General features: G+C 44.6%; 1 long non-coding RNA gene across 2 annotated transcripts; it reads left to right on the top strand.

Moving 5' to 3' along the window:
• The first annotated feature begins 7,001 nt into the window (after positions 1 to 7,001).
• Positions 7,002 to 13,831, top strand: LOC141377877 (uncharacterized). 2 transcript variants are annotated; one of them, XR_012390975.1, is made up of 3 exons: positions 7,002 to 7,418; positions 10,461 to 10,524; positions 12,726 to 13,831. It is a non-coding gene; the product is annotated as an uncharacterized lncRNA (long non-coding RNA). The 2 variants fall into 2 exon arrangements; XR_012390974.1 differs by lacking the exon at positions 7,002 to 7,418 and adding an exon at positions 9,555 to 9,634 and having other exon boundaries at positions 12,726 to 12,812.
• The last annotated feature ends 7,690 nt before the right edge of the window (positions 13,832 to 21,521 follow it).

Here is a 21,521-nt window from a genome sequence, read left to right as displayed (position 1 = left end):
AAAAAGCTGATTCTGATTGGTCCTTGTGCATCAGCATTTAAAATGCTGATTGGCTCAGAGAAAGAACCTTATAAAGCCAAGCTAGAGTTCGACTTTGTAGATCAAGGCTGTTTCTCAATTCCAAGAACGCAGAGAACGTTCGAGGTTACTAAAGTAACCCTTCGTTCCCCGAGGAGGGGAACGGAAGCACTATAAGTGGATTTGATTTGTAAAATCCACGCATTGGGAGGATTCGGATCAGAAGCCGCTTGTCTGGAGAGTATTGAACGGGCCAATGAATGAAATTAATTGGCAGCGTAAGCTTGCGCAGGTGTGCGACATCTGCAATTATCTCAGCATATAAGCACACCTGAAGCCAGCAGACGCCATCCTTTTAAGCTGAAGAGACTTTCAAACAGCTAAGGGACAGTCATTATGGCGACGGAGTATAGTGCTTCCGTTCCCCTCCTCGGGGAACGAAGGGTTACTTCAGTAACCTCGAACGTTCCCCTTCGGGGGGAACTTCAGCACTATAAGTGGATTTGATTTGTAAAATCCACGCATTGGGAGCCCATTGAAAGCGCCATAATGACTGCACCTTACCAACACCCCCGATGAGGAGATAGTCAAGCAAGCGTGACGCACCCACATCATGGGGGGCGCGGTCCTCCAACGTGTCCCTGGCCCTAATTTATCCTACTTCAACAGAAGTTTTACGGATTTAGATATATTTTTTGGGAAGTCGTGAGCATCTAGATAATTCTAGGAAATACGACAGTACGTTGGGAAGCGTGCAATCCCGATAGGGAGGACGCTGCGGAGGCCATCCGTTACCCAAGGGGGGGATAGATGGCAGAATTTACATATGGACTAGCCCTAAAAAGGGGGAGTACGCATAGCAAAAGAGTGGTTAGCGGAGAGGGAAGACACGGGTCCGCCCAGGGGGGGGACTTAACCGTGGCGGAATAAGCATATGGGATCGCCTAGTGGGGATCACGCATAGCAGGCACCTATACCAAAAACGCGGGCTGACCAGCGGGCAGACCTACAACGTAGTGGGCCAGCAAGTGACTCCTCCGCTGAGTCAGTGCTGGGGGCCACGGAGGAATCTGCAGGGCTCACCTGACGGGGAACTTTACTGACAGATAAAAAAGGCGCACGTACCTCCGTGTTAGGGAGAATGGCGCAGCAAGCGTGTTTCAACACCCTACCGAGTTGTCTCCTCAATCACCAAAGGGTTACCTAATACCCTTGAGGAAACCGGCTCCACTCGCAGATTGTAAAACCTTGCAAATGTGTTGGGTGTCGCCCAGCCCGCAGCTCTACAGATGTCTGTTAGAGAGGCGCCGCGTGCACGCGCCCAAGAGGATGCAACGCTCCGAGTGGAGTGTGCACGAACTCCCGGGGGACACGGCTGACCTCGACTCGAATAAGCGAGTGAAATGGCATCCACAATCTAGTGGGATAATCTTTGTTTCGATACGGCACTTCCCTGCTGCCGACCGCCATAACAGACAAAGAGCTGCTCAGATGATCTAAAATTCTGAGTACGGTCCACATAAATGCGCAGAGCGCGAACTGGACAAAGTAAAGAAAGGGCTGGGTCTGCCTCCTCCGGGGGCAGCGCTTGCAGGTTCACTACCTGATCTCTAAAGGGGGTGGTAGGAACCTTGGGCACATAACCGGGGCGGGGTCTCAGGATGACGTGAGAGTAATCCGGCCCGAATTCCAGGCACGAGTCACTGACCGAAAATGCCTCCAGGTCCCCGACCCTCTTGATGGAGGCCAACGCAACCAGCAGAGCTGTCTTCAGGGACAGAAATCTTAGAGATACTGATTCGAGTGGCTCAAAGGGATCGGATCGCAGACTCGTGAGAACGAGGGCGAGATCCCAAGAGGGCATGAGAGGGGGGCCAGATGGATTAATTCGCCTAGCACCCCTAAGGAACTGGATGACCAGGTTATGCTTTCCCACGGTGCCGCCAGCTACCGCGCTATGATAAGCGGAGATGGCGGCCACGTAAACCTTGAGAGTGGAGGGCGACAGCCTGCTGTCCAACTTCTCTTGAAGGAAAGAGAGCACAACACTAATCTGGCAATTTCGGGGGTCTTCTCTGCGAGAGACGCACCATTCAGTGAATAGACTCCACTTCAGGGCGTAGGCGCGCCTCGTGGAGGGGGCTCTAGCCTGAGAGATGGTATTAACCACCGCAGTCGGTAGGTTACCTAAGTCTTCCTCGCGTCTAGGGACCACACGTGGAGGTTCCAAAGATCGGGGCGAGGGTGCCAGATGGTGCCCTGTCCCTGAGAGAGTAGGTCCTCTCTCAAAGGGATCCGCCAGGGGAGGGCCGTCGCGAGGAGTGAGAGCTCTGATATCCAGGTCCGGTTGGGCCAAAGGGGCGCAACTAGCAGAACCTGTTCCTCGTCCTCCCTGACCTTGCACAGAAACTGCGCGAGCAGGCTCACTGGGGGAAACGCATACTTGCGCATGCCCCGAGGCCAGCTGTGGGCCAGTGCATCCGTGCCGAGAGAGCCCTCGGTCAGGGAAAAAAAAAAACAACTGGCAGTGAGCGTTCTCGGGGGAAGCAAACAGATCGATCTGGGCCTCCCCGAATCGTGCCCATATCAGCTGAACAGACTCGGGGTGGAGTCTCCATTCTCCAGGACGTAACAGCTGTCGTGAGAGCGCAACGGCTGCACGATTGAGCGTGCCTGGGACGTGAATGGCGCGCAGCGATTTCAGCCGCGGGTGACTCCAGAGGAGCAGACGGCGGGCGAGCTGAGACATGCGGCGAGAGCGCATACCCCCCATGCGGTTGATATACGCCGCCGCCGACGTACTGTCCGCCCTGACCAGCACGTGTTGCCGCTCCAGCACCGGTAAAAAGCGGTGGAGAGCGAGGAACACTGCCAACAGCTCTAGGCGATTGATATGCCAATGCAGCTGGGCACCCTTCCAGAGGCCCGCAGCCGCATGCCCGCGACACACGGCCCCCCAACCCGTGTTGGAAGCGTCTGTTGAAACAACAACATGGCTGGACGCCTGTCCTAGAGGCACACCGGCCTGTAGGAACGAGGGGTCGTTCCAAGGGCTGAGGGCGCGGCGACACAGCGCAGTAACCGAGACCCGGTGTGTGCCCGCGTGCCATGCGCGTCTGGGGACCCGATCGTGAAGCCAGTGCTGAAGTGGTCTCATATGGAGCAACCCGAGCGGCGTGACGGCGGCTGCGGATGCCATATGCCCCAGGAGCCTCTGAAAGAACTTCAGTGGGACCACTAGTTTGCTGTCGAGCTCCCTCAGACAGTTCAGCAACAGGCGAGCGCGTTCCTCGGAGAGGTGCACTACCATGGTGATCGAGTCCAGCTCCATCCCGAGAAAAGAAATCCTCTGCACGGGGGCGAGTTTGCTCTTTTCTCGGTTGACCTGAAGCCCCAGTAGGCGGAGATGCCGAAGCACCTTGTCCCTGTGCATAATCAATTGCTCCCGCGAGTGGGCTAAAATCAGCCAGTCGTCGAGATAATTGAGTATGCGAATGCCCGCGAGCCGAAGGGGCGCTAGGGCACCCTCCGCGAGTTTGGTGAAGACCCGCGGAGACAGAGAGAGCCCGAAGGGAAGGACCTTGTACTGCCACGCTCGACCCTCGAACGCAAACCGCAGAAATTGGCGGTGGCGTGGAAGAATAGAGACATGGAAATACGCGTCCTTCAGGTCTATGGCTGCAAACCAATCCCGAGGACGAACGCATTGGAGAATGCGCCTCTGCGTGAGCATTCTGAACGGCAGCCTGTGCAGACAGCGGTTCAAAACGCGCAGATCTAGGATTGGCCGTGACCCACAGCTCTTTTTGGGTACGATGAAGTATGGGCTGTAAAACCCACTCTCCATCTCGGCTGGAGGAACCGGCTCGATTGCACCCTTCGCCAGGAGGGCAGCAATCTCCTCTCGCAAGACAGGGGCGGACAGGGGGCTGACCCTGGAGAAATACACGCCCGTAAACTTGGGGGGCCGTTTCGCGAACTGAATCGCGTAACCGAGTCTGATTGTGCGTATGAGCCACCGCGAGGGGCTGGCCCGCGCTAACCAGGCAGGCAGAGCCCTCGCTAATGGAGTCATCGCTACAATCGCTGACGTACCAGCGGTGGGGCAGCGCGGAGTGGGTGTGCTGATCCGGGAAGCACGAGGGTCCCGCGGAAGAGCTGGAGGAGAGCGATTCGCTCTGGCTCCGCACCCTGACTCCGGAGAGGGGGCTGGAGGGCTGAGGGAAGGGAGACCGTCCCCCCAGCGCTCGTGAGCCACTAGCGAAGCACGTAGAGTCTGCGAGCCGGAAGGCAGCGCGTCCCGGACTGGCAGAACTCGTGCAGTCACATCCGGGGAAGGGAAAAAGTGCTCTTTTACTGATGTTTTGGTGGCACTGAAAAGTACCGTTGTTATCGGGGCCCCGCCCTCCAGCGGGGAAAGAGCAAGTTTCCTCTTCTCCGGATGGCCTGTCTCAGGGACGCTTCGCGGTCCGTTTACCGGACTTAACGGCGCCCTGGGCAGGAGGGGCTGCCTGCTTTCGAGGTGAACGCCGCGCCCGCTTGGCCGGAGGCGCAGGCGGGGGCGGGGCAGCACTCGTTGGCGGGCGCCCTCGGCGAGGAACAGCGGAAGTGGATGGCTCGGCGGGCGGAGCGGGCTTACGGCCACGCCGATAGATGACATTGCCCATCGCATCCGACTGCTCTTTCACCGCCTTGAATTCCTGGGTGAATTCACCGACGGTGTCGCCGAACAGGCCAGCCTGGGATATGGGCGAGTCAAGAAAGCGAACTTTGTCAACGTCGCGCATATCGGCCAGGTTTAGCCAGAGGTGGCGTTCCTGAACCACAAGTGTGGACATCGTCCTCCCCAGCGCACACGCGGCGGACTTAGTAGTCCGAAGAGCATAGTCGGTCGCGGTGCGCAGCTCATGTAATAAGCTTGGGTTGGACCCGCCCTCGTGCAGCTCGGCCAGCGCCTGCGCTTGGTAGCGCTGGTAGGTGGCCATCGCGTGCAAAGCAGAAGCAGCCTGGCCCGCAGCCTTATAAGCTCTGGCTCCGAGGGAGGCAGACAACCTACAGGCTTTGGACGGGAGGCGGGGCAAACCCCGCCACGTAGAGGCGCCGCGCGGACAAAGATTGACCGCGATAGCGCGCTCCACTGACGGGATCGCCTCATACCCCCTGGCAGCTCCGCCGTCAAGGGCGGTGAGGGCGGAGGCACACGCAGCACGGGCAGAGAAAGGTGCCCTCCAAGACTGCGTGAGCCTACTGTGCACTTCCGGGAAGAAGGGGACGAGAGGCTTCGAAGGCTTCGCCTTCTGGTCCTCTACGTAGCACCCATCTAGTCGGTCCGGCCGCGGAGCTGGGGGATAAACCATCTCCAACCCCACGGCCGAAGCAGCCCGGGAAAGCACGGCTAACATGTCCGCTTCAGGATCCGATTTGACAGCGCTCACCTGCCCGGAGGGGGCGAGCGGGTCCGGATCTTCGTCGGACAGTGAAAGCCCACCCTCCGATGCCGCGGAGGACATCTGATCTCCGGTGTCAGCGAGTGTGAGAGCTACCATCTGGTTAGACGGATCACTCTCACCACCCGAAGCTTGGATGGTGCGCCGTGAGGAGCGAGAGGTCCGCGAGCCCGTGGGCGGCGGATTATCTCCCGCTGAAACCCTCAGATCTGCCCGAGCGCCCGCTGCTTTTTTAGAACAGGAGGCAACTGGGGTGGCTCGCTCTCTTGCGAAAGTTAGCCGCGATCTTAGCTGTGCAACGGTCATGGCATCGCAATGACGACATGAACCGCCCGCGAGCACCGCATTAACATGCTGGACCCCCAAACATGCAATGCAGTGATCGTGTCCATCATCCGGAGCCAGGAAACCCCCGCATCCAGAAACGCACAGTCGGAGCGCCATCCTGAAAAGGACGTGCTGCACGACTGTGTTGCTCTTTTAGGAAAGTTGCAACTATAAGCACCGCTCTGGAGGACCGGACCCAAAGAACCGCAGGCAAGGGAGTAACCCAGCTCGACCGTCTGCCACCGCGAAGACCCACTCTGGACCGGGAGACACACTCGTTCGCTCTGAAGTGCTGATCAGCAAGAGGAACCCTCATCGACTCACTCAGAAAGGATCTGAAGCGAAAAGGATGGCGTCTGCTGGCTTCAGGTGTGCTTATATGCTGAGATGATTGCAGATGTCGCACACCTGCGCAAGCTTACGCTGCCAATTAATTTCATTCATTGGCCCGTTCAATACTCTCCAGACAAGCGGCTTCTGATCCGAATCCTCCCAATGCGTGGATTTTACAAATCAAATCCACTTATAGTGCTGAAGTTCCCCCCGAAGGGGAACGGACTTGTGTTCTTGTAGAGACCGGTCTTGCCAGGTGTCCTCGGAAGAACGAACTCAGGAGACCGCGAGGGCAGAGAACGCGTCCTTTGAGAATTGAGATGCTGCGTTCTTCCTGATGGTCACATGACCCTTATGTGTTTTAAATGGTAAATTATTTAAACATTACAGCATTCATACAACGATTTATTGTTTTTCCCCTTTTCAAAATATATACTTTGCATAAAAATATATGTTGCACAATATAAATAAAACAGATTTTAATACGAATTTCAGCAAACAAACACCCTTAATGTGTTTATTCCTTTATTAAGATATCCATGGTAATGTTTACTTTCACCGTTTCATTTAGGGAAACTCCTGAGGTAAATAAGTCATATCTATGAACTTTAATAATAAATCTAGATAAAATGCAGCGCTTCCCACCTTCAGTCGCAATGACTTCTGGGACTTCCAGAGCAAGTTCGGTGCTCAAGTCTGCATCGGTGCGTCCTCAAGAACACATCCGGGAAGTTTCACGCGTCCTCCGTACTTGCGGTCTTGAGTAGACCAATTACCATGTTTGTAAGAATTCAGTATGCGCGCGCAAGGAGGTGGCAGAAAGCAACCGGGAGCCCCAGCATTTACAGCGAGGAAATGATATCAGATGCGGTGCAGAGTTTGTTGTTGTCTTAGAAATAAGATATATTGCTAACATATTATATATATTATTTACATAATGCTTACAGCATATTATAACAGCTCGTCACCCAGTGACAAGCACAGTGATTCAGCAAAATTAACGTTAAAGTGAGCGGCGTTCATCTGACAGCTCCATTTGCGATAGCACCCTCCCAATAAATATTGGATAAGACGAAGTGACCAAGTATTCAGCCCGAAATATCTCAATGAAGCTCCAAGTGATTTTACAAGAGAGAAGTTAAAGGTCTACAAGTCTTTGGATGCCAACAATGTTGTTCTTTGAGGTCATGTGCAATAAATATTGCTCCATGATGACCAGGTTCAAGAGCTAAACACCGAGATTCCGTCTAGCCAAAGATAAGAAAACAAGACGGAGCTAACGACAAGCCCTGGGTAATAAATCACCAACACGCAAAACAACTGCATTCTGACAGTGAACTTCACCTGTACGTGTGAATGTGTGAATATAAAACTAAGTTTACCTTAATAAACTTTCACGTTTCATTCTTAGCATTTAGTGTCAGCAGTTTAATTAACCATATGTAACTGTTTTTGCTGAAATCATTTTTGCAATCAAAAACGAGTGATGTGTATGATTCAACATAGCGTGAATTGACCTGATATGACATGAGAACTGCAGAGTCCAGCACTTCTAATTAGCTTCTCACTTCATTCAGCTCCCATTTAGCCAAAGACGTCTGCAGTCGGTTTTAAAGCAGTGTGTGGTGTATGATAAAAGTTAAGTTTTCCATTTTTGGACTCGAATTCGGCATCCTACCGCAAAACACGACATCTTTCCCATTGTAGCCTGTCTGTATTTTTTGCAACCAGGGACCCGTGTGGCGTGTGGACCTGTGTGACGTAGGTTGGTAATTGGTCTGAACTTAGGCAGCTGATGATGACGTTTCACGAGAACACGAGGACGCAAGACCGCTGAAGAACGCATATTGAAAAAAAAGCCCATACCTTTTTTGTTTTTTAAATAAAAGTTCTAAAACAACTTGTATATATATATATATATATATATATATATATATATATATATATATATATATATATATAAAACATCACGTAATGTAAATAAGTTGTCATTTAATAAGAATATGTCAATTACTCAATTTTGACAAAAATGTCAAATAGAACTGTATAATCCTAAAGGGCTAATATGTTGATGAGGTAGACATTTTGAAACAATAAATCCAAGAGTTTTCAAATGCCACAACATTAAACAACATTCACTGTATAATCGACAACATTTAAAAATTCATGAAGAAATGATGAGCAAGTGTTGATTTGTGTTTTCAGGTTTAAAGTATGCTAACTTTTGAAGTGCTACACGTTATCTGACCAGAATGTAAAAGGTCTTATCCATTCAGTCTTCAGGCATGTGTGATTGCGCTCCTGTTTCTGCTTTTAAAAAAATGATATTGCCTGGTATTTGTTGTCAGCACCCCATCCATCTTTTTGGAAGCATAAACAGCATATAAGTGCTCCTTAAGCAAATACTGTATATTTATGTAGCTCAAACATTTTGACAGTAGGTAGATGGAAAATTTCTCCTCTCCGCAAGCTGTACCCGCTTGATGTTGGCTGAGCGACTACACACATTAGACCTCTGACTCTATGGGATTTCTCTCACAGGGCCTTTCCAAAGACCAATCACAGTTGGCGTCTCTCTTCACAAACACCTTTCTTAAGTTCAGCCCACCCTGCCTGAAACCAAGCTAATATTTCTATACTGACGGTGAGGCGATTTTTAATCATATTAAATGTTAGCCACCGAAGATGCAAAACTTCTCTTTTAAGCCTCTGATTTTAGCGCTATTGTAACCTCCACGTCTGCATTGCTTTTAAAATGTCATTAAATGTTGGCGTCGCTCCAGCTGCTATACTGTGAAGTCGTAGCAGATTTATTTTCTTGAAGGGTTAATGTATTTTTTTTCCCTCCATTTTATCACGAAACCATTTAAATTTTCACTTGTGAGTTTGGTAATAAAACAGTCAGGAGTCGAGTAACCTGTTTTATTACTTTCACATGAGCACAAAAAAAACAAAAAAAAAAACACCCCAGAGCATGTTTTAGCTGAAATGTGCCTTTAATTCATGAAAGAGATTGGTTTGACAGGCAAAGCTTAAGAGTATGGAGTATCTGAGGGCCTCATTAAAATTCAAAGAGATGCAATCAGAGGTGCAAAATAAATGTTTTTAATTAAGGCTGAAATCTCACGAAGAACTGTAGTGCTAAAGTTTGATGTACAAAACTTGTTTCTGCAACTTTAATAAGTAGGGGAGTTGTAAGATTATTGTAAGCTATGTTGATGTCTTGCGTTTCCCTCTTCAAAGTCTAGAAGATTTCCTTTCGCTGTAGTTTTCATTCATTTTCCTTCAGCTAAGTTCCTTATTTATCAGGGGTCGCCACAGCGGAATGAACCGCCAACTATTTTATGGGAAACACCAATTCACACATGTTTTCATACACTAAGGCCTATTTTATTCATTCCTTAATGCTTAGTCACTATTTTTTACACAGGGGTTGCCACAGCGGAATGACCCGCCAACTATTCTGTCACATGTTTTACCCAGCGGATACCCTTCCAGCCGCAACCCAGGTCTGGGAAACACACATTCATACACTAAGGCCAATTTCCTTCATTCAGTTTCTTTTCAGCTTAATTCCTATATTATTCAGGGATCGCCACAGTGGAATGTACCACCAACTATTTCAGCATATGTTTTACGCAGTGGATGCGCTTTCAGGCGCCACCCAGTAGTGGGACACACACATTCACACGTTTTCCACTAAGGGCAATTTCATTCATTCATTCATTCATTTTCTTTTCGGCTTAGTCTCTTTAATAATCAGGGGTTGCCACAGCGGAATGAACCACCAACTATTCCAGCATTTGTTTTACACAACGGATACCCTTACATCCGCAACCCAGTTCTGGGAAGCACACATTCAAACATGTATTCATACACTAAGGCCAATTTCATTCATTTTCTTTTCGGCTTAGTGCCTTTATTAATCAGGGGTCACCACAGCAGAAGAAACCACCAACTATTCCAGCATGTTTTACGCAGCGGATGCCCTTCCAGCTGCCACTCAGTACTGGGAAACACACATTCACACACATATTCATACACTAAGGCCAATTTTGATTACCCAATTCACCTACTGTATAGAAATCCATGTGAACATGGGGAGAACATGCAAACTCCACATAGAAATTCCAACTGGCCCAGATGGAACTCGAAACCAAACGCCTTTATTAAGAGTCTACTTGGATTTGAAAATTCCTCAATAATAAACATAATTAACATCTGTTTCACAAAAATGTCATAAATAAATTGTGACAAATTGTAAAGGTTTATCATAAAATGGAAACCTGCTCACCTTCATTTAAAAAAGCTTTAATACGTCTTTATATCCAACAGGAAGCTGGAATTCCAGACTGCTGTGAATGGGCTTAATATAATCTGCTGAGGCTGTGGATTAAAGGTAATAATGTTGTTAATAATGTTCAATTTTGGTTGTTTTGCTTTCATAAGACCTCAATTTATCATCAGCAGCTACAAGTATTCATTTAGTTTGGAATGTATATGCAAATTTTACTCACAAAATACTGATAACCATTGACTTTTATGAGTATTATGGGTTAAGCTTTAAAAAAATCATAGTCAAAGTTTTACTGAAGAAAAACCTCATCACTGCTGTTGTACATACTGTTGTACTGATGTATATTTTCCCAGCTTTTTTACCCAGCACTCTGACAGTGTTCAATGAACTGACTGTGATTAAATAGAGTTTAACTTGGCTCCTCTTGTTTTATTACCAATCCAAGTAACATTCTGGCATTGTTCTAAATTTTCCACTGTTGTTTCTCTGTGCTGCAGATTTTTCGCAGGGAGAACAGGATAATTGTTTAGTCACACCCTGGAAAAATTAGAATTAAACATTCCTGTTCATCAAAACAAAGATGTGAGTTAATTTGGATTTTAGAAATTTAATAGGAATGTAACACGATAAATGTAACACAAAACACTACAGTATTTTATAAAACGTAATATATATTCTATGTCCAGGTTATTAGGTACACCTTGCTAGTACCGGGTTTGACTGCCTTTGGCCTTTTCCCAATGTGCTGAAAACAGTCCACATAGATTTGGTTCCATTGGTAAGTATGACAGCTTTAGATAGTCGCCAAGTTGGTCCTGCTGTGATCATACATGATGCACAGTTGGTACCAATCAATCAATCAATCAATCAATCAATCAATCACCAATCAATCAAACAATCAATCAGTCAATCAATCAAACAATCAATCAGTCAATCAGTCAGTCAGTCCGTCCATCTGTCCATCCATCTATCCATTTGTCATTCCGTCTATCTATCTATCTATCTATCTATCTATCTATCTATCTATCTATCTATCTATCTATCTATCTATCTATCTATCTATCTATCTGTCTGTCTGTCTGTCTGTCTGTCTGTCTGTCTGTCTGTCCGTCCGTCCGTCCGTCCGTCCGTCCGTCCGTCCGTCCGTCCGTCCGTCCGTCCGTCCGTCCGTCCTTCCGTCCTTCCATCCATCGTACCATCTATCCATCTATCTTCCTATCAATCCATCCATTCATTTATCCATCTATCTGTATACAGTACCTATCTATCAGTCTATATTCCTATCCATCTTCCTATGCATCAATCCATCCATCCATCAATCCATTCATGCATCCTTCCATCCATCTATCCATCCATCCATGCATCCATCTATCCATCCATCCACCCAGCCAGCCATCCAAACATCAATCCGCCCATCCATTCACCCATATAGTACCATCTATCAATCCATCTTCCTATCAATCCATCCATCCATTTATCCATCCATCTATCTGTATACAGTACCTATCTATCAGTCTATCTTCCTATCCATCTTCTTATGCATCAATCCATCCATCCATCCATTCATGCATCCTTTCATCCATCCATCCATCCATGCATCCATCTATCCATATATCCATCCAGCCAGCCATCCATACATCCATCCATCCGTCTGTCCATCCATCCATCTATCCATCCATCCATAGTACCATCTATCTGTATACAGTACCTATCTATCTGTCTATCTTCCTATCCATCTTCCTATGCATCAATCCATCCATCCATTCATGCATCCTTACATCCATCCATGCATCCATCCATAAAACAGCCCATTCTGAGTAAATTCATATTTAGCTTGAGCAAGCTGGATTAAGCTGTCTGCCGAGTCACATGAGCAGCTGTCCAGTGGAGTAGCTGGGTTATCAGTGTTTAATGTCCTCTTTCCACTTTGTTTAGACTGTTTGCAGCAGCACTTTCTCTCTGAAGAGAGAACAAAACAATCATTCTCCTGTTTTCTTCCCTATTTCCACGTCACCGAGGGACTGGAAGCTGTCCGCGTTCACTCAATCTCACTCTCTCTCTCCTCAACCCAATGCTCTGATCCAGTCTGAGACCCAGAGTCCCATAGAGACACAGAACTCTAGAAAAAATACCTTAACTTGCACTTGTAGGGTTAGATCAACACAGTATCTGGCCCAAAATAACAGTGTTACCATAAAATAAGCTATTCTTTAGACACTCGAGAGATCTGCAAAATTAATAAAAAAAAAAAAAAGAATTAATATTTTCTATAAAAATCATTAACATTTTTTTTTTAATTATAGACAAGATGCATGCATGATTGCTACAGTCCATGTACAGAGGTAGGAACTGGTCCACTGGGTATACAGAGTACACACAGGTAAGTATAGGACTGTGAAGTTTATTATTCCACTCAGTAATTTGTTTTTGTGTCATGCCAATTGCTCATATATGCAGTGCAGCCTCAGCGGCCTAAAATCAATCAAGCAAACGTTTATAAGTCATCAGAGAGCACCTGAAATGAACACAAGAAGTGTTTATGAAAGGAGTGGGAATAAGTTCACTTTTGCCATAGAAGAAAACTGGATAATGGTATTTTTATTATTTATAAAAAAAGATGGATGTAATAAATACAAAAATTAATTGGGTGATTAAATTTCTCTTGGTGCATTTGGTTTAAAATTTAAATTTTCAAAAGTCAAACACTGCCTTTTTGTAAATATAATCTATCAAAATATAAGTGAAAATATTCTAGCATCATTTAGTGTAAATGTATCTATGTAAATAAAATAAAACAACATACTTATTCTGACTCATAGTTTAAAGCATAATATATGAAAGAATAATTTATCATTTGGGGGGTGGGTGCATTCTGTCTGAATAGTTTCTTGGCAAACTTTGTGCCAATTAGAACCTGATGAGAATTGTGTCAACCCCACTGCCAACCTGGGTATTGTTTCTGATCATGTCCATCCCTTTATGACCACAGTGAACTTATCTTCTAAAAAGCAGGATAACGTGTCATGTCATAAAGCGCGAATCATCTCAGACTGGTTTCTTGAGCATGACAATGAGTTCAATGTACTCAAATGGCCTCCACAGTCACCAGATCTCAGTCCAATAGAAAACATTTCGGATGTGGTGGAACAGGAGATTTGGATTATGGATGTGCAGCTGACAAATCTTCAGCAACTGTGGGATGCTTTCAGGACCAAAATCTCAGGAATATTTCCAGTACCTTGTTGAATCTATGCCACGAAGAATTAAGAAAATTCTAAAGGCAAAAGGGGGTTCAACCTGGTACTAGTAAGGTGTACCTAATAATGTGGCCTGTGAGTGTACTATGAATCATTAAAAAAACATGTGTAATAGTCACTATTCTTTGCTTAGAATAAAATTCTAATGTACCAAACAAAATCTAAGCTGTATAATATGTACTTTTATTGTTCTGATGCTTGAAAACCTCCTTTCATCCACATTTCTTATTGAGCGAAGCCACCAAAGGACGCCGAGATGAGTAAATGCGACCAAAAAATAGTGTGTACGAGTTCAAAATCATAAGTATTGTTGTGAATTAGCCCATGTCAGCCTTGGCCCCGGTAGCCAAGCCAGACTCTAGTTAATGAAAATGAATAGCAAGAGATTGAGGCACACCAAGAATCATATTTTCATCACGGTAAACTTTCCTCCTTCAAAAGAGAGCTCAAAAACGAATCAAAATACAGCAAAGCGTGGACGTCTGAAATACAAGCAGCTGGGGCCACTAATAAGAACCAGCCGCAGGTGGTTGCTAAGTGACAGTGGTTGAGTGGCAGGCCTGGAGCCCGGGCCGCAGTTGCTCACCTCCCGAACCGCCCGCCTCTCTCTCCCCACCACAGTGGCTCTCACTCTGGCAGGGCAAGACAGGGAAGGAGGGCGGCCTAAAATGAGAACCAGACCCCTTCAACCCTACAATTGGCTCTCTTCCCCTGGCAGTTTTGTGTGTGTGTGTGTGTGTGTGTGTAAAGTTGAGAGAAAAAAGGAGTGTGCTCCAAAAATAGATTAGGGATCGCGTGCCAATGGGTTTTGAAGACTCACTTCTTTCGCTCCCTCTAGTCACGCAAGAAGCCTGCCGAGATTTTGGAAAACGAGGCAGGAAAAAACAAATAAAAAAGAACATACAAAAAGACAAGAAGGGAAGACAAAAGCCCCCCTGGAGTTGATAAAGGTCACTGAATATGTAAATGGGTGGGGCTACTGTTTGAAACCCCGCCTTACAATGAATCTCTCTCTTCAAGTCTCATTCTGACATTTCAACTCTTTTTTTTCATAGGAGTAAAGAGATTGTGCTGCAATCGGATGGATGGAAATCTAGATAATATTTAAAGAAAGCACATTATGGGGCCCCTGGCTACTATGAATATCTGTCTTTGTGGTTCTGCCAAGCTTGGTCGGCATCGTTATGAAAGAACCCTTCAGACAAAAGGCAAAAAAAGACTCTCTTTTTCTTCGCTTTCTGCTAAAATCATTACGTTCGACAGTCGTTATTGTCATTACACTTCATGCCAGGCCTACCCAGCGAAGAAAGCCAGCGAGCCCCTCGGAAAGGTTGACTAAAAGGTTACTTTTCAAGCTAACTTTGTTATGAAGGGCCTCAAGACGTTTTTAAAGCCATCAAAGCAATATGTCAGAATAAATTAGTCTCAGGCCAGTTGTTCTTAGAGGCACCATCACAACAAATCTTAATGTGTCTCCATGTTGACCCAAGCAGACACAACAAACCGACCCCTTCAAAGCGCAAAACGTCAGATGCCATATACAAACATTTAGCGAAATTGATGAAGCGCCATCAAAAGCCTCGCAATTAAAAAGCAGTCATTCTGAACGTTTCTCTTGCTTTCAAATGAGAGCTATAAAACCCAGAAATACAGTCCACATGGCCTGAGTGGTGTTTCACTTCAGCAAACACAAAGAAGGCCCTTTCACACTTCCAGTAGGTAACTGTAGGTCAATCCAGATCTCCAGGTGGGATTCCTCCTGGGTTATCTCACTTTACACATTTTACCAGAGCTTAACATTTAATCAACATAGGCTCATTCTGAAAATGTAGCCCTATATATATTTCTGGAGATTACGAATTATGTAGTCAGAAGTACGTATGACTAAATTTTGTCTTTAAACCAAACGCTACAGGGTGGTATGATGCCGTTGCATTTCATGCATACCAGCTGACCACTTACCTCCATATGGATGACTTTTCCCGCTGTTAAAGGGTCACGAAACACCAAAACACATGTTTTGAGCTGTTGACAGTCGTATATGTGTCCCACACTGCTAAAAACACTATTAAGACACCTATATTTCACTAAAAAGTGTAAGTTGGTTGTTTTTGCGTTATTTCAAGCAAATTCGTACTTCCGGTTTGAAACAAATTTTTGAAGCTGCGTCACGGTCATGAAATAATAGCGTTGTATTCCAGCATGCAGACTGGACGTCTGTGCCAGAGTGAGTCTTATTACGTCTTACAGTGTGTTGCATTAAAGCATGAGTAAGGCATGGTTCAAACCAATCAGCGCGCTCTACTGTGCAACTTCATTAATATTCATTACTGTCACCGTGTTTTCAGGACAGAGACGCCATGTTGTGTTGGCAAAACAAGCGTGAAGTGTTGCTTTTATAGTTTGCTGCCATTAAGTTTTGTTTTCATTTTCTCTCTGTGAGAGCGCAGCTGGCGTCACGTGTGGATTAACAGTGTACGCGACGCGCGACAACAATAACTTACTTGTCTAAGGAGGATTATTGTTTACCTGAGAGCTGTTCTCATCTGCAAACGCTGAGATCTGGATTCGCTTGTAGTATTCTCTTCATAAAGACGCGGCTCTAGTTGCTGGTGATTGTCCTGTCTCTACAGATTTGGTAAGTGAGCGACCAGTGCTCTTTGTTTATTCAGTTTGTTCGTATCTAACAAACTATTGCACCGAGTGTAAACATGTTAGCACCACAACCAAACTTTAACCTCGTGTAGGGTTTTTACCGCATTTAGTGACCAGAATAACACGCGCGGCTTTCTGACACTACCTGCCGTGTGCATCTAAGTTTCCAGGAAATGCTGAGTTTTTTTTCTCTCATTCGCCGTGCGGTCTTAAACATTGCATGAAAAATACACATTTAGAGCAGATCCTCGAATCAAATATCTCCTGTGTCGCGAGGGGCATGAATGAATTCCCTCAATGAAAGAGCCAAACTGCAGTTAAAGTCCACCATTTAATAATTCGACTACAGATGTCCATGTAGGTTAAACACCATCACTTTCTCCTGTATGTGTGTGTGTGTGTGTATTTTGACTCTGAAACTCGCGTGTGCCCAAATAGACGCTCCCACACCATCCCACTTTTCTTCCTCCGACACTCCCCCCTAAACAGAGCTGGACACGCCCACTTTTCTGACTTTTTCCAAAGTAGAGGTGTGAAAACACCCTGCTGAAATGAGGTTTCATGACCCTTTAACAATTTGCACAGTAGCTCGCTATGTACACCAGTGGACTTGAGACACAGAAAGGAGTTGACCACAACGACGAGGTTCGAGTCTGGCAACAAAAGTTTCCAGAAATATATAGGGGTAAATAACAAGGTGAGAATGGGGTAAAATCTGAAAACGTGGTAAAAATCAGGCAAGAGCTTTTATTTTTCTAAATTGTGTTTTTTTTTTTTTGTGCTTTTGAAAACACTATTGGCTGGATTTAGGCAGTGCTTGATTTGTGAATTGCGAGGTCCCGGAACAGATCAAGGTAAAGGCGGGGGTGTCGCGGATTAAAGTGAACAGCGTGGGGGTGTCCCAGACGAAAGTGAAGAGGGTTGGGGAGTTGCGGAAGAAAGTGAAAGTTAACAGCGGATGGTGGAGGAGGGCGGTTGAGGAGGGGGATCGGTAAAACCAGGTGCCGGATCCGAATGAGTATTCATACTCTGAGTTTCCTCATTACAGTCTATAGCTTATTTGTTTTATTGTAAAAATTTACAATTAGACTTTTTTCAAACTGGCTTCAACTTATTATTTATTGATTTATTAATTGATCCCTTATTTTGAAGAAACATAACAGATCATAGCTAAAAGTAATTGGTCAAATTAAATTAGTTTTAGACAATTTTTACTTTTTTTTTGAAGCTGTGGCTGCTGGCTATATATGATATTAAAGAGCCACGAAACACCAATGTTTCTGTACCTGGGAGTACCATATTACATCTCTGAGTGTGCTGCATTAATTCATGAGTAAGACTTGGTTTAAACAGCGCGCTCTATTGGGTATGCGTGCAACTTCATTGATATGCATGATCATTAATATGCATGCTTTCTTTGTTCATTCAGATGGCTTTCTGACCTACCAAGTGCATCTGAGTTACCGAGAAATGCCGAGTTTTTTTTTCTTATACGACATGCTGTATCAAACATTCTACTGTCATTAAACACAGTCACTGTCTTCCTCCCCTGCGTGTGTGTTCGTTTTTCCTCTGTAAAAATCAGCGCATGCCTAAATGGAAAACTCCCATTTTTATAAAAATCCTTCCTCTTTTCCCTCCCCCGGCACTCCCACCCAAACAGAGCTAGACACACCCACTTTCCTGACTTTTTCCAAACTAGAGGTGTAAAAACACCCTGCTGAACCGGGGGGGGGGGGGGGGGGGGGGTTCATGGCCCTTTAAAGCTATCGTTCACTTAAAACACACAATAAAAGTTCTTTTTAGCTAATCGTGCTATTGTGAACAGTATCCTGACTTAAGTGTGCGCATTTATTATTTAAAAAAATAAAATAAAATACTTTGCCTTCCACATCGTTCACCGGCTTCATGTCAATCACAATAAATTTAGCAATTTTGATTTCTCTTTCCCTTTATTCAAACACAAGGGGTCTCAAATATAGCTTTATTTTTGAAGGGTCATCAGTCAGATATGGAAAGTGGATCAAGTGAGAGGAATTCTATATGCTATTTGTAAATTAATAGCAGTGCAAATTTCATAAACAAAAATAAGAGCAAAACATTTTATTGCAGGGTGACAAACAGAAACTGACAGGTCCTCTGCGACAGTAACATAAAAACTAGGAGCGTGCAGGCCCTGATTCGTTCATCTAAAGAATTAACAGTGCATTATTTTTGAAGAAAAATGACAAGACTAAAATGTAGTAAAAAGATAAAAACTAACAGACAGTCATTTTTGTTATTATCAGCTGCATAATTTGAAAAGATGTAAATAAAAAAGATCTTTAATTATTAGGCTGGAATGAGAGTACAAATCCAAAGCCATATTGACCAAGAAAAAAAGCAACCTTTTATTTTCTGCCATGTAACTACAGAAGAGTCAAGATTTAAATAGAAAAATCAATCCGAATCCGAAAACTAATGGTCTAACCTGAATCAATGATTTATGCTAAGCTAAGCTAAAAGTGCTTCTGCCAGACCTGTAGATTGGCAGAAAAGATTTAAAAATGGTTTTCCGCCAGTCTTAGTTACACAATTAGTTTCTACCATGTAACTACAGAAGAGTCAAGCTTTAAATAAAAAAAAATCAACCTGAATTTTTTGAGTGAAATGCTAATGGTCTAATCCGATTCAATGATTTATGCTAAGCTAATCTAAAAGTGCTCTGGCCAGACCTGTAGTTTGGCAGAAAAGATTCAAAATACAGAAAGGATAGTTACACAATGTAACTACAAAAGAGTCAAGCTTTAAATAAGTTAATCAATCAGAATTGTTTGAATGAGATGCTAATGGTCTAATCTGATTTAATGATTTATGCTAAGCTAATCTAAAAGTGCTCCGGCCAGACCTATCCCTGCTGAAAAATCCAGCTTAAACCAGCCTAGGCTGGTTGGCTGGTTTAAGCTGGTCGACCAGGCTGGTTTTAGAGGGGTTTTGACCATTTCCAGGCTGGTTTCCAGCCATTATCAGCCTGGTCTTAGCTGGTCAGGCTGGAAAATGACCAGCTAAATCCAGCTAAAACCAGCTTGACCAGCCTAGTTTAAGCTGGACATAGCTGGTTTTGGCGAGCTCCCAGCCTGGCTAGGCTGGTCAAGCTGGTTTTAGCTGGTCATCTCCCAGCCTGACCAGCTAAGACCAGGCTGGAAATGGCTGGAAACCAGCCTGGAAATGGCCAAAACCCCTCTTAAACCAGCCTGGCCGACCAGCTAAAACCAGCCAACCAGCCTAAGCTGGTTTAAGCTGTTTTTTTCAGCAGGGATAGTTTGGCAGAAAGGATTCAAAATACTGAAAGGATAGTTACACAGTGTAACTACAGAAGAGTCAATCTTTAAATAAGATAATCATTTAGAATTGTTAGAGTAAGATGCTAATGTTCTAACCTGATTCAATGGTTTATGCTAAGCTAAGCTAAAAGTGCTCCTGCCAGACCAGTAGATTGGCCGAATGGATTAAAAAATTGTAAAACTCAGCTGGTGACTTGTAAAATGTGTAATGTTCAAATGTTACCATCATGTATAGTGGCATCCATGCAGATATATCTACGCTTGGAACACATAAGCCTGAGTAAGTGAAGACAGAAATGTTGGTGGTGAACAAAGCCTTTAATTTCTGTCCATGCAGAGCAAGTTCTTGTGTTTAGAAACCCCATACGCAGTGCAAATTCTCAGAGGAAATGAACTCGAGATGTTAAATGAGCTGCGAGGTCAAACACATCCATCCAGCGCATATTTATACAGCAATATTACGAGGAAGACCTTAATAACCTTCTGTTTGAATGTTTCAGTCCAACGCATGTCCTTCAGTTTAAACGTTCAAGTCAAACCCACATTCAACAGCTAGTTTTCAGGGAGTCAAAATATTTTGCGGCCGAATGCTAGACAGTTCCTCGTGTCCCCATGGCAATACTCACAGGCAAGTCTTCATAAACACAGTGTATGACATGTCCTGTAATCCAAACTGTCTATGGCACGGCTCTAATGATACGTTCTGAAAGATCCACAAATCATTAAGGTCTGAGTATGGATGAATAATGACTAAATTCTTCCCCTTGTGTGGCAAGTTTTGTTACTGCCCCACTCTTTTTTCTTCTTTGCGCTGTGTTATAGGCTCTATGATTTAAAGCCTTATTTTTGGCTCTTTAAAGAATTAATTACAAGGCCCGGCTGCAAGATACTGTATCTAGTGTGTCATATATCTTTACTCTCTATAGAGACAGTTTGGAAGAGACAAATTATCTGGTACTTCCTCTCCAGGACAGGTGGGAAGACTGAATTTTCCCCCTATCAATCTGTGCTTTGAGACCTGATGGAAATGCAAAAAGCATTAGTTGAACTATGATTCGGTGGCCTTTGTGCAATATACTGTGTGCCTTCAGTTTCATTCATATAAGTTGCATATTAAATATCCCAAATGTAAAGTATTTATTCTATTCAATAGAGAATCACACATATTTTTTGTTTGACATGCTAACAGTAAATCTGCATCAATATTTCTCCCATAGATCTACATCTGGATCCTATTTGGAGTTTGGTTTATCAAATGGACTCTGCTTACTGAAACTACAGATGACCTGAGTACAGTTATAGATCTGTTCTTTCTGAAAATACCAATACCACTTTTTATATTTATGAGGTTGAGTATAATATTTGGCTATTGCATCAAGTCAATAAGCCAGGTGAAAATCTATCATTTACAGTGCATCCGGAAAGTATTGATAGCGCTTCACTTTTTCCACATTTTTGTATGTTACAGCCTTAGTCCAAAATGGATTCCATTCAATTATTTTCCCAATATTATACACACAATACCCCATAATGACAATGTGAATTATTTTTTTTTTAAATTGTTGCAAATTTATAAAAAAAATAATAAACCTGAAAAATCACATGTACAAAAGTATTCACAGCCTTTGTCTTGAAGCTCTAAATTGAGCTCCGGTACATTCTGTTTCCACTTATCATTCTTGAGATGTTTCAGCAGCATAATTAGAGTTCACCTGTGGTAAATTAAGTTGATTGGACATGCTTTGAAATGGCATACACCTGCTTGTATAAGGTCCCAGGGTTGACAGTGCATGTCAAAGCACAAATCAAGCATGAAGACAAAGGAATTGTCTGTAGACCTCCAAGACAGGATTGTCTCAAGGCA

The sequence above is a fragment of the Danio rerio genome, chromosome 15 (genome assembly GCF_049306965.1).
Source record: "Danio rerio strain Tuebingen ecotype United States chromosome 15, GRCz12tu, whole genome shotgun sequence".
Classification (NCBI taxonomy): Eukaryota; Metazoa; Chordata; class Actinopteri; order Cypriniformes; family Danionidae; genus Danio; species Danio rerio.
This window is presented reverse-complemented; position numbering and strand designations above follow the sequence as displayed.